At 40.4% G+C, this 13793-nt stretch overlaps 1 pseudogene; it reads right to left on the bottom strand.

The window, feature by feature from the left end:
- Window positions 1–11556: 11556 nt before the first annotated feature.
- On the bottom strand, window positions 11557–13514 carry LOC131993942 (general transcription factor II-I repeat domain-containing protein 2-like; annotated as a pseudogene).
- Between the last annotated feature and the right edge of the window lie 279 nt (window positions 13515–13793).

The following is a 13793-nucleotide window of genomic DNA, read 5'->3' as shown; positions in this document are numbered from 1 at the left end:
GTTTTTTCCTTCTTTATTATGCATTTTATGGCTGGTGCGACTTGTACTCCGGAGCGACTTATAGTCCGGAAAATACGGTATGTGTTTCATGCAAACCCACATCAAGTTTCCAGGTAAGAGACACTGTCCATACATATGTAGCTGACTGTAAAGGAGTAGTAAGGTAAAATGCAATAATAATACAGTTGACATCGGTTGTGTGTGAATGGTACTGACCAATAGTGGCAGATGGCACCTTGTACTCCATTTACCAATTTTAAAGTGAAAAATGAATTCTCATAATTATAAATGAGACACCAAAAAATTGTATCGATGACAATAACATTGCTGACATAGAATTGTTTAACATTGCACATGTGCTATAAAAGTGCTCCATGAGAAAGCTGTGCCTCTGTGCCCTGAATCTGATACCCAAAACAGATACCAGGAAATACAGTAAATCATGGTTTCAAGCTTTTTGACATGTTATGTAGAGACAAACAGACAGAGAATAGGAAAGCCCTTTGGTCTGTCTGTCTGTCTGTCTGTCTGTCTGTTTCAAAATATTGGATTTCTCTAAATAAAAAGGATGGATTGGATGTGCCCTGGGAACTCCAGGCATACTTCATGATTTTTGGAGAATAGCAATGGCAGACAGAGGTGGTTCTTTGTTTTGGAAAAGGCTGTAGGAAGTCACATAGAACATTTCCTTTTTTGGATTTGTAAAATTAAAGGCAAATCCTGATTGTTAAGCTCTTGAAATAAACCTTGTCAGTTGGATATGCCCTTGATTACATTTTTATTTGTTTCTATTTTTCTCTACACATACAAATACAAAAACTCAGTGCACAAAAGAATTTGTTTGAATTCAAAACACATACTCAAATATACTGTGTGTTTTTGTTCAAACACTGTACGTGTTTTCTTAGAATATATTTTCTGTTCTCTCAGGCGCTTCATTAGGAACAGTGGACATGTTACTCCCACAGTATGGGTGGGCCCAGAGTCCTTGCTCAGGTCTGGGCTCAGCTCAAACATATTATTGCCCAAGGCCTGGGAACCATCTATCACAGTCCTGTAGCACGCCATGGGGTGGAATGGAGCCCCCTTTGGCAAAGGATGTTTGTGTTGAATGTCCAGTTTCAGGACAAGTGTTTCCTGATTTTGTCTGTGAACCTAAATATTACATGGCCTTAAGTTTTCCCCAAAGATAGTTAAACCAGCACTTAGTAATACATGTGGGATTCAAGAGAGCTGGTCAGTATCTTCTTGTTTTCATGAAGTGAAAGAGTGGCACAGAAAATCACTTGTAGCTCTCCTATCCCCTCTCCTAAGAAACAGATCAGTCTCTGCTATTTAAAGTTTGATTGATGTTGTAGCTATTGGCAGATGCTGAGTTGGTCTACATGCAGTGGAAAGACCTAGAAAGAGCGCTAGTTTTTAGGGACTGACTGATGAGTCAGTGTAATGGATGAAATTAATGCTAAAAATGCAAAAACACAAATCATGTAAACCAATACATTATTTATTTTACATTAATTGTATTCTATTTAACTTTTGTCACCCTGCTCGGCAGTAGGGTTGCTAACTCCCCGAAAAATTAGTAAGGGACACCTCATTGGCAGGGCCGGCCGACCTGATTCCCTTCACCCATCCTGGCGTGGTGAAAATTTTTAGCCCCTTTTTTGTGAGTGAAATGATTTTCTAACGATTTGACTCGAACCTGAATTGAATTAGATGCATATTTTTGTGTGACATGAATACATGGAAAACTTATTATCCAGCAATTCACTTTAATACAAAATAAAAATTAGGCCATGTTGTTCAAAGATGTAGTCGAGTTTGCTGATAACAATTTGATTTACTCCTTTTGTTGGCTTTTAAAATGCAGCATGTATGCAATTGAATGGCCATTTTGGCATTCCATAATTCCAAATTGGTTCAGTAAAAAGGCTTGAAATTCCTGTCATGAAGTTTGGTGATAACAATTTGATGTACTTATTTTATTGGAGCAGCATGAATACAATTGAATAGCTATTTTGGAGCAGCATGCAGCTGACAAATGGGCTACCGTAAAGTACAATGTAATTGCGCACTAAAATCGCCCCGTAAAGCAGTGTCGGCGTCTGTTTCAGTTGAAGCCTACGCATGCTGCTTTGTTGTCTTCTGCTGTCTTCTCCTCGACCAATGGGATGAGCGTATTCTGTATCGTCATACTCGTGTGTGAATATGCTGTCAGCTCATTGGTCACAGAGCAGGACGGGGCCTGGGAACAAGTTTACCGTAAGTTTACATATAAAGCGCCCTGTTATTCATTTTTCATTGGCATTTACTGACTATTTTTTGACTCTCACAATAATACAGGAAAAAGTGCGTCCCTTTTCAACTCAATACAGGACGATTACGTTTTTCAGGGGACGGTTGGCCACCCTATTCAGCAGTATCATGAGATGATGATACTGGTGGACCCAGTTTCCAAGCACTGGTAAACATGCTACATCACCTTGAGGCTAATGTTAGCATTTAGCATCCTACTATTGACATTGATTAAAAGTGAAGGTTAAACAATCACCCCCAGTTAACAAAAAATAACTGCTGTTCTCCAGTATTTTAACTATTCTTTATAGATGGCTTTATAATTACATTATCGCTATCTGTTTCTCCCACCTTTCTCACTGTCCTCTTTACACAGACAGAATTGTGTGTGTGTGTATGTCTTCTCTCATGTCATGGCCTGGCTTTATATGACAGGCAGTGAGGTCGCCCTGTTAAAGCCATCAAGCTGTGCACGTTGGAGTCTGATAAATCACCCTTTAATAACACACGTCAGCAGGTTAGTGGGGGCAGGCAAAACCAGCTACTGTAAATCTCTGTCCAGCTAATGTCCACTGACTCCCCTGACCACCCCCTGCTTTAACACTGTGAGAAATGGTTAAGGTCTTCCACCCACTTTCCTTTCCCGGGAAGAGCGGTTTATAAAAATACTCTGATGAATGTAACTTCAGTTCAGACTCTACACATCCTCACATTTAGTGGAGAACGAGACAGCCACCGTGAGGTCACCCTTTGGTTTGTGGACTATGGCTTTGCAGCCCAGTTTGGAATTTTGGATGTTACTATCATGTTTTCTTTGGGGGAACCAGAAGTGACCATATTTGGATGAAAGGGTGAACCTTGGGTGAGGCAAGTTATCAGCTAATGCTAGCTCTAACTAGCTTGCTTGTTTACCCTCTGTATTGTATTATAACCGGATGCTGAACAAGATACTTGCAGGCAACACGTTATAGCTTTCATGAATGAAAAATACACTGTGAAAGGGTCAAATATCCAAAATGACCACACAGTGTGCCATATCACAAAATAGCCACATCCTGAAGCATACCCTGCTCTGTTGTCTATTTTACTATAAATGGGACCATAATTTACAAAATGAAAATCATGCTGTATCAAAAATGTTTACAAAGATAAGAAATCAAGTGAGAACTGGCGGTTGGGGTTTTTATTTTTATTTTTGTTATTTTTTATTACACTACACATTTCCTACAAATATGTAATTATAACACAATGTCATTTAGTAGACGCTTTCATCTAGCATCTTTCATCAAGCATTATTGGCAGTATGTAATGGCTAATTTTTTCTTATCAGCATTTATAAAAGCCCATTGTTTCCAGTTACATTGGTAACCTGCTTCTATCTAGGATGAGTAAGTTGCAAGCAATCATGCTTTTACTTTACCATTTATCACAAAAGCTCTAGCTCTTGGCAGGATTTTATGTTTTCTTTTCTTTTATGGGGATGAACAAAATACAGATCTCCGATAAGGTGTACTGGTTACAATAATATCACAGGATTCCGCCTGAGGCAAATGATCATAAGATAGTAAGGATCATAAGGAAGACAATATTTTCTGGTCACTGATCTAAAAATTATGTCTAGACTTAACATTTTTCTATCCTTTTCACGCTTGATATTAATAATATGCATTTTTTTTTAAGTTCCTGAACCCAAACATAGGAGATGTTCAGTGTCTTACCAGTCTTTGAAAGACTCAACAAGACAAGTTACAAATCAAACTGAACTCATCTTGAGGATCCATTCCTAGTTCCAACATCACTTATGCACTGCAAAAAAGGTGTATCTAAAACAAGATAAAAACACTAAATCTGAGGGAAATGATCTTGCTGCATGGACAGTGTCATGAACCGGCTCATAGATCACGACAAAACAAGGGAGACCACACATGTATTCAAGTTATAAGGAAATAATGTTTATTTAATTAATTGAAAACAACACAAAGAAACTAAATTATGTGAGTCAGTATATCAGTGGTGAGGTGAGTTCATGCATGCGATGTATGCATGGTATATAAGCTAAAAGTGACTAACAAACTAAACCAAACCAACTATATGAAACCAACTAGACCAAACCAATGAGATGAAACCAACTAGACCAAACCAACTAGATGAAACCAGCTAGACCAAACCAACTAGATGAAACCAACTAGACCAAACCAACTAGATGAAACCAACTAGACCAAACCAAATTGATGAAAACAACTAGACCGAACCAACTAGATGAAACCAACTAGATGAAACCAACTAGACCAAATAGATGAAACCAACTAGACCAAACCAACTAGATGAAACCAACTAGACCAAACCAACGAGATGAAACCAACTAGACCAAACCAAACCAAAAAGACCAAACCAACTAGACCAAACCAACTAGATTAAACCAACTAGACCAAACCAACTAGACCAAACCAACTAGATTAAACCAACTAGACCAAACCAACTAGATCAAAGGAGGGGATCATCACAACGGATAATTTCACTTGACAAGATTTCTTAAATTAAGATTATTAAATCTAGAAATAAGCATGTTAATTTCTTATTTTAAGTGTTCAAAATTCTTATTTCTAGATTTAATAATCTTAATTTAAGAAATCTTGTCAAGTGAAATTATCTGTCCATGCTGCAAGATCATTTCCCTCAGATTTACTTTTTTTATTTTGTTTTTAGACACACCTTTATTGCAGTGTGGGAATACTTGAGGTACTTTCAGATTGTGACACCATTGTTTCCAATGTAAATAGACAGCCGCCATGCTCCTGAGGTCAGCAGTGAGGGGATGAAAGGCAGCTGGCACTCTCATGAACATGCACAGCTGTATGTATTTTAACTAAATATGAATCATATGAATCACACATCCCCTCACCAGGAGCAAGTGTTTACATTCACAAAACTAAGTCTACAGTTATGCCAGCAGCTCTGAGGCTGTACAGAACAGGTAGTTTTTGCTAAATGCTAATGTCAGCAAGGTAACAAGCTGATGATGATGATGCTTAAATACTTTTTATTCACAAATATAATGTTAATCCTCTTCACTATCCTTTCTTAGTTTGTAAAACATGTAACATTTCTAACACTACTAAACACAAAATAGAGCGGAGGATGATAATTTGGAATTAATTGCTCAAGTTAAATGTAAGTAAGTAAGTAAGTAAGTAAAGTTTATTTATAGAGCACTTTTCATAGATACAATCACAAAGTGCTTTACAACAGGGATAAAATGCAGTACAATATAGAGTTGATAGAAAAAACACGCAATAGCACAAGAACATGTAACTTCACATATGGCCAGGAAACATCAACATCCGGGGAAAGCTTGCCTAAAGAGATATGTTTTAAGTTTTTTCTTAAAACTGTCTGTGGACTCTATGCTTCGTAGGGTCAGTGGAAGTGCATTCCAGAGGCGAGGGGCACTGGCCTGGAAAGAACGGTCACCTCGCGTTTTAAAATGGGTCCGAGGAACCATCAAGAGTTTCTGATCTGAAGACCTTAGTGAGCGTGAGGGAGAGTAGGGTCTCAGCAGTTCAGCAATGTACACGGGAGCTTGATCATTAAGGGCTCTAAAAGTAAGTACTAAAATCTTAAAATGAATCCTAAAATTAACTGGTAGCCAGTGTAAAGAGTATAAAATAGGGGTGATATGGTCTCTTTTCCTAGCTCCAGTTACGAGCCTTGCTGCCGCGTTCTGCACAGTCTGAAGACGATTTACAGCTTTTTTGTTAAAACACATAAAAAGAGTGTTACAATAATCAATGCGCGATGACACAAAGGCATGAATTATCATCTCCATTTCAGTTTTTGAGATCATGGACCTAAGTTTAGCTATATTCCGTAGATGATAAAAGCAGTTCTTCACCAACTGTTTACAGTGGTGGTCCAGGGACATGTCCTTGTCAAACACAACTCCTAGGTTACGTAAGCTAGGTTGAACAGAGGGACCTAACTGACCTAAATGCTGCTTTATGAGGGGAATTGCAGTATCTGGGGCAATAATCAGTGTTTCTGTTTTGGCGGAGTTTAGTTGAAGGAGGTTATTATTTAGCCATTTTTTGATGGCAGTCAAGCAGGCTGTTAAGTTACCTAATTTGTGTAGCTCTGTCTGCTTGAAAGAGCAGTAGAGCTGAATATCATCAGCGTATAGATGATAAGAAACATCACTGAACTCACCGATAATCTGTCCAAGAGGGGTCATGTAGAGTAAAAAGAGTAAAGGGCCAAGGACTGATCCCTGTGGGACCCCACAGGCTAGCTCTGTCGGGTCAGATAAGGACTCATTGACATGGACCAAGAAACTCCTGTCAGTCAAGTAGGACCGGAACCAATTCAAGACGGTACCAGAAATCCCAAAGATGTCTCTGAGTCTATCTATTAAGATTTTATGATCTACCGTGTCGAATGCAACGGTGAGATCCAAGAGTACCAAAACTGTAAATTGACCAGAGTCTGCTGCCATCAGGACATCGCTTGAAACTCGAGTTAAGGCAGTCTCAGTAGAGTGCTTTTTCCGAAAACCTGATTGGAAGGTGAAAAAAAAAATAAGATTTGCCTCCAAGAAGCCATTTAATTGTTCAGCTACTACCTTTTCCAGGATTTTAGCTAGAAAAGGGAGCTTTGAGATGGGCCTATAATTTTTTAAATCAGCAGGATCTAAGTTTGGTTTCTTTAATTTAGGTTCCACTGCTGCTTCTTTAAAGGAGATTGGGACAACACCAGTTTGGAGAGATTGATTTATGATCTCAACAATGCAGGGGCCAATAGAGCTAACAGTTTTAGGATACAGTGATGCCGGGAGTATGTCCAGCGGGCTAGAGGACGGTGTCATGTTGGCAAGGAGCGCACTGATGTCTGGCAGTGCGACCACAGAAAACAAGGACCATTTACACCGAGGGACCAGAGAAGTAAAAGAGTTTAAAACAGTTTGATGAATATTGGCCCTGATGTCCTTAACCTTGTTTACCATAAAACTGGCAAATAAATTACAGTCAGTCGCAGAAGAGACTGGGGCCAGTGGGACAACAGGGGATGTGATAGAGCTGATGGTATCAAACAGAAATTTAGGATTTCTCTTATTATGAGAAATAAGTTGGGCAAAATAAGCAGCTCTTGCGGTTTTTAGCAAGTTGTTTAAGGCAAATCTCAGATCCTTGAGGTACAGCCTGTGGACCTCAAGCTTCGATGATTTCCACAGCCGCTCCGTCTTGCGGCAGTTTCTCCTGTGGTTTTTAATCTCTTCATTTATCCAAGGGCAAGGTTTCCTGAGAGAGGTGGTGGATCTTGCTTTGATTGGAGCTACTTTATCAAGAACTGACTTGCATCGAAGATTAAAACATTGTACCAGTGAATTCACATCATTATCCTCATCGTCATTGTTTTTTGAAGCAGGCTCAGCGTCAAACAGGGAAACAAAGCTGTCAACAACAGGCTGATTAATAAAACGCTTCTTTCCCTGAACAATACATGACAGGTGCTTCTCAACATATGCCATATCAAAGGAGATACAGCTGTGGTCACTGACAAGAGAGTCTTCCACATGTAGATTTTCCACCGTCAATCCATGTGAGAAGACAAGGTCCAGTGTATGTCCCTTTAAATGTGTGGGACCAGAGACATGTTGCACAAAATTAAAAGACTCAGTGATATTTAAAAGCTCAGTAGCAGTGTTAGATGACTGATCATCTATATGAATATTAAAATCACCAATAATAAGCACCTTATCCAGTTTGATAATGGAAGATAAAAGTTCAGTAAAATCAGATAAAAACCCACTAGCTGGGCCAGGAGGGCGGTAAATTAAGATACAATAAAATGGGTTGTGTTCATTTATCTTAGTCACTTGAAGCTCAAATGAGAGGAAAACGTCAGAGTTCACCAGCCTAGTTTTGAGGCGGTCACGGAAAACCACCGCGAGCCCCCCGCCACGTCCAGTGAGGCGAGGAGTGGCAATGTACGAGTATCCCGGGGGACACAGCTCCTTAAAGTGGATAAATTCCCCCTGCCGCTGCCAGGTTTCGGACAAGAACAGGAAGTCAAGGTTTTCCTGGATCAGCAAGTCATACAGTACAAAGGATTTGTTTGCAATGGAGCGTGCATTGAGTAAGGCCATCTTAGAGCGTGAAGGCACCATGACGTCACCGCCAGCTGACTGAGTTTTGACGGCTGACAGACAGCTGATCCGCGGAGCGATGACACGCCGTGGGCGAAAGATGCGGCAGACCTGGGAATACCGGGGTAAAGGCTGAGGGTCGTTTTCCTCCTCGGGTTTCTGCACGGAGATGGGACGAAGGTAGCTCGTGAATTCCTCCCGGCCGTACCTGGGAGAGAGCAGCCCGCTCCGCCTCAGCCACACCTGAACGCCGGCCCTGGATCCGCGTTTTCGCAGTCTTCTCCGGAGTGGAGGCAACAGCAGCCCCCCAAACGACAAGCCGGCGCAGATAGATGGGGGAGGTAAGAAATTGTAGCCCCAATTTGCACTGAACTGTTCCATAGAGATCCTGATTTGAAGCAGCGTGGTTCGATCATAGCACAGGCTGGATGTGCCGGTTGATGGGGCCAGTGAAAGTGTCAGGACAAAGATTAATTTAAGTAGGTAAGACGCCGAGGCAGCGGCCATGCCGATCACAGGCGCCATGCTGCTACTCATCGCTACTGACTACTAAATGTTTGACCATTATGATGAAATGTAAGAGAGTCACCGTTACTTGACTTCATAAATATACGTACCAAATCTAAGGGAGATCCATGCAAAAGCTGTCAATATGTGGGTTTTTTTAAGAACATACATTTTCCCTGGTGGTGTTAGAGGAAATGTCACGGAATCACCAAAACAGTAGGATTCATTTTCTGGGAGTGTGAATTTGTCTAATAGTAAAGATATTTTAGTCTGGACCAATGTGACTGATCAACTGAAACTGCAACAAGAGCGACACTGAGGTTACCAAAACACTTTTGGAAAAAGTGATAATACTAAGCATTTCTCTACACTGTAAAAAAAAAAAAAAAACCCTGTTGTTTTTACAGTAAAAAAACGGCAGCTGTGGTTACCAGAACTTTACTGTAATAGTTTTGGTGCAACTTTTTTTAATATTACGGTAAAAAGATATTGGCACTGTTGATTTGAAGATTGCCATTTTATTCCATTTTTTACCGTATAAAAAAAAACTTTTTCCATCAAAGAAACGCTGTTCTGCCATATCATTGACAATAAAATAATAAAATACTTTATAAATGCTGCATAAATTAAAGATTTTACCATTAAATATTACAGTATATTTTTGTTAGATATATGTTGTTTAGTGCAAAAATTACAGTGATGCTTGTATATATATTACAGTATTTTTTTTTTTTTACAAACGTGGTGCCAGTGTATTTTACAGTTGACTAATTTATGGAAAAAAAAAAACTGTTTTGGCTGATATATACATTAAGAGTGTTTCATTGTTACTGAAACTGAAGTAACCCATTTATCATTTTACGGTCTTTTGCTGTCATGGATTAGCAGTTTTTCACCGTAAAATCGACATACTTTTTTTACAGTGTATTTTGATCAACCATTAAAAAGGGGCAGCCTACATTGTATGGTTCACCTTCAGAGTAGGATCATATTAGCCAAAGTTGTGCCATATTACCACCCATTCAATACAGATGTTGCCAGGTGCAGACCAGCACCTTTAGTAACTAGTTTTGTTCACAAATTTTGCAATTGCAATGTACAACAAAAAAACTGACAACAATAATGACAGCAACAAAAAATAACCAAAAGTAAACCAGTATTTCTTAAATGAGTGAGTTTTGGAGACATTAGATTTATGATGCTTTCACAGAATAGCCTCTAGCTTCCAGTGAAGCAGGGTGAGGAACCAGAGTGAAAGCCCTGTAATATTTTAGCCCTCCTCTGTAGAGGGATGATAGATGAGGCAGACAGCCGTCTTGGATCTTCTGACTGAGGCGCGCTTCCAGGCCTGGGTCACCCAGAGTGCTTCCCCCCAAAGGGCCAGCTGTACCTTCCTCTGGTCTGGCCTTCTATTTGAGACCATAAAGCCTGCACATATGAGAGAGAGAGAGAGAGAGAGAGAGAGAGAGAGAGAGAGAGAGAGAGAGAGAGAGAGAGAGTGCAGCTCAGCATGTTGATTTTCCTCAGGTTTCAGTAAGTGTGTGTCTGTGTGGGAGTGTCTTTACATTTATCTATATTATTTACCTATTATCTATATTAGAAATGCTTTTGGTCGCTATTACTTATGTTTAAAGTAGGGCCGAGACTTTAACGTGTTAATTAAGATTAATTAATTACACAAAAATTAACGCATTTAAAAAATGTACACATTTTAATCGCACTTATTGTTGCACCGCGGAACGTTTCTCACTGGATGAGTTTCAGGCGGACCGGTTATACTGGAGCACCAACTAGCGTTCATGAGTTCAGACAACAACAAACCACAGTGAACATGAAGGAAGAAGCTGATGAGAGCGCTTTGGTTGGCCCCGTGGCTGATGGGACATTTTGTTACAAAAAACCAACGGATGGAACGTATATAAGAGCATGGTTGTGTTGCTATGCAACAAGGAATTCACATATCACCGCAGCACATCCAGCCTCAAGTATCACCTCAATGCAAAACATATAGCAGCTAGCGGCTAGTGTGGTAGCTAGCGTGGATTGTGTTTTTTTGTTTGTGTTTACCCTATAGGTAAGACACTCTATATTTATGATACTCTATAGGTAAGATATTCTATATTTATGATACTCTATAGGTAAGATACTCTATAGGTATGACACTATATGTATGATACTCTATAGGTAAGATACTCTATATTTATGATACTCTATAGGTATGACACTCTATATGTGTGATACTCTATATTTATGAGACTCTATAGGTAAGATACTCTATATTTATGATACTCTATAGGTATGATACTCTATAGGTATGATACTCTATAGGTATGAATGCAAAATCAACAATTGTGAGCTGCTAAGAACATGTATGACAGATGTAGAATTTTACAAACAAAAAAAGGCTGCACACAGCCTTGCATCCAACTGATGGTTTGATTACAATAATGTATCTGCATACACACATAAAACCTGCAAACACCAAATATTTGCAACAGCAGCTACACATATAAATAATATGTAATCTTCTCTGTAATATTTGTCAAGTTTTTAGGTTAGTTTTTGGTGAGGAGAGGCTGCCTGTCCTTGAACACACCAAGTGGATCCCCTCTCTATCATCCATTGATCATGTCCTGAAAATAACAAACACAAAACAAAATGCAAACACAATCATTACATTTTTTAGTTTAACTATTCTTCTTCTTGGTTGAATTACATTTTATTGTATTCTAATTAAGTTTTTTTTAAATGCTTACCTGTGTGTTTTCTGACCAGATGTCTGACACCGTTTTACCATTACCAGTGTGTCTATGTCTGGTTTTAGGTCCTGTGCAGAGGCAATCCTTTGAACGGCATGGAGGTTGTCATCAGTGAGGCGTGATCTGTGCTTGTTTTTGTTCAAATTCATTATTGAGAACATCTGTTCGCACAGATAGGTGCTCCCAAACATGGACAGAACACGGGCAGCATGAAGTTGAAGCTGTGGCATCAGACCAGGGGGCAGCAGACGGTAAAAGTCCTGGATTGCAGCATCCTGGAACTTAGCTCTCAGGCCACTGTCACTTTGAAGCTCAATTAACTCCATCTGAAGGTGTTGGGGTGCAGTGCAAACGTCGGTGGTGAAAGGACTGGCAAATATTGCAAAGCCAGACTGCTCTGCCCTGAAGTCAGAGAAGCGCTGCTCAAACTCAGTTTTTAACCGGCTCAGTTTGGTGGCCAACTGAGCACATGAAAAAGTCCCGGGAAATGAGGCTGAAATGCTCTGACAGACAGGAAAGTGGGCAAGATTGTCCTGTTTCACTTGGCACATCCATAGGTCCAGTTTACGCTGGAAAGCCGTGATCGTGTCGGACATCAGCATGATGAGTTGTTTGCGTCCCTGCAGCTTCTGATTCAGTTGAGCAAGATGCTCAGTTACGTCACACAACACAGCAAAGTCACACAGCCACTTTGGATCTGACAGTTCAGACAAGGGTTTTCCTTTACTCTGCATAAAAAGAGCAATCTCTTCCCTGAGCTCAAACAATCATTGGAGGACTTTGCTCCTACTCAGCCACCACACTTCTGTATGGTACGGCACATCCCCGTGCTTCGAGTCCATCTCCTGCAAAAACATCTGGAACTGACGGTGATTCGGGCCACGCGCCCGAATGAAGTTCACCGTTTTCATGACCGTGATCACTATGTCATTCATCTCCAGCACCTTCCCACACAAAGCTTCTTGGTGCATAATGCAATGGTATGTTATCAGAGGCGTGTGACAGTTCATTTTTTGCATTTTCCTCTTCATTAGTCCAACCAAGCCCACTTTTCCTCCACACATTGCTGGTGCGCCGTCTGTAGTTAATCCCACCAAATTTTCCCAGGGCAACTCATTTTTAATTATGGACTTCTCCACTGTATCAAAAATGTCCTGTCCCGTCGTGGTCCCATGCATTGCAGCTACATCCAACAGCTCCTCAATGACAGAGAGATCCGACTTCACGCTTCTAATAAAAATGGATAACTGCGCTGTATCGGTGTTATCTGTGCTTTCATCAACAGCTAATGAAAAAGCTGTGTAGCTGCATGTCTCCTCGGCCAGCTGTGTTGCAAGGTTTTCTGCTAGTTCCTTAACTCAGTCAGCGATGGTGTTTCTTGATAAACTGACATTTTTAAAAGTCTGCATCTGTTCGGGACACACCTACTCACAGACCTTCAGCATGCACTGCTTCAAAAACGCGCCCTCTGAAAAAGACATGGAAGCGTGGCCGATTTCTTCAGCCACAATAAAGCTAGCTTTCACTGCCGCATTGTTTTTGCCTGTGGATTTCGTGAACAAACTCTGCTGCGACCGCAGTTTGTCTTTTAATTCTTGGGCAATTTGTTGCTTTTCTTGAAGGCTAGCTTTGGAGTACTTAGCTCCGTGTTTCGTGTCAAAATGCCGGCGTAGATTGTACTCTTTGACAGCCGACACCGCTTCATAACACACAAGAAATACCGATCTTTCTCCTCGAAGCACAAACAAGTATTCGCCTTCCCATCTTTCTCGAAACAGTCTTCCATCTTCATCAACTTTTCTTTTCCTGGACATTTTGGGATCATTTTTGAAATCTCAATTCCATCTGCTGGCTTTATGTGGAAACACTGCCGTTTAGTGGCGGGGAGCCGTCACTTCGCGGGTATCACAGTCGACAGGCATTGTGGGAAATGTAGTTTTTGGTCAAAGCACGCTTTTGACCTATGCTCTCGCCACATAAAATGACGTGGCGGGCCACATTTGGCCAGCGGGCCTTGAGTTTGACACATGTGCTCCATAGGTATGACACTCTATATGTATGATACTCTATAGGTAATATACTCTATATTTATG

Source organism: Centropristis striata, chromosome 20 (genome assembly GCF_030273125.1).
Source record: "Centropristis striata isolate RG_2023a ecotype Rhode Island chromosome 20, C.striata_1.0, whole genome shotgun sequence".
NCBI classification, from domain to species: domain Eukaryota; kingdom Metazoa; phylum Chordata; class Actinopteri; order Perciformes; family Serranidae; genus Centropristis; species Centropristis striata.
Note: the sequence above shows the minus strand (reverse complement) of the source record. Positions and strands in the feature narration are given on the sequence as shown.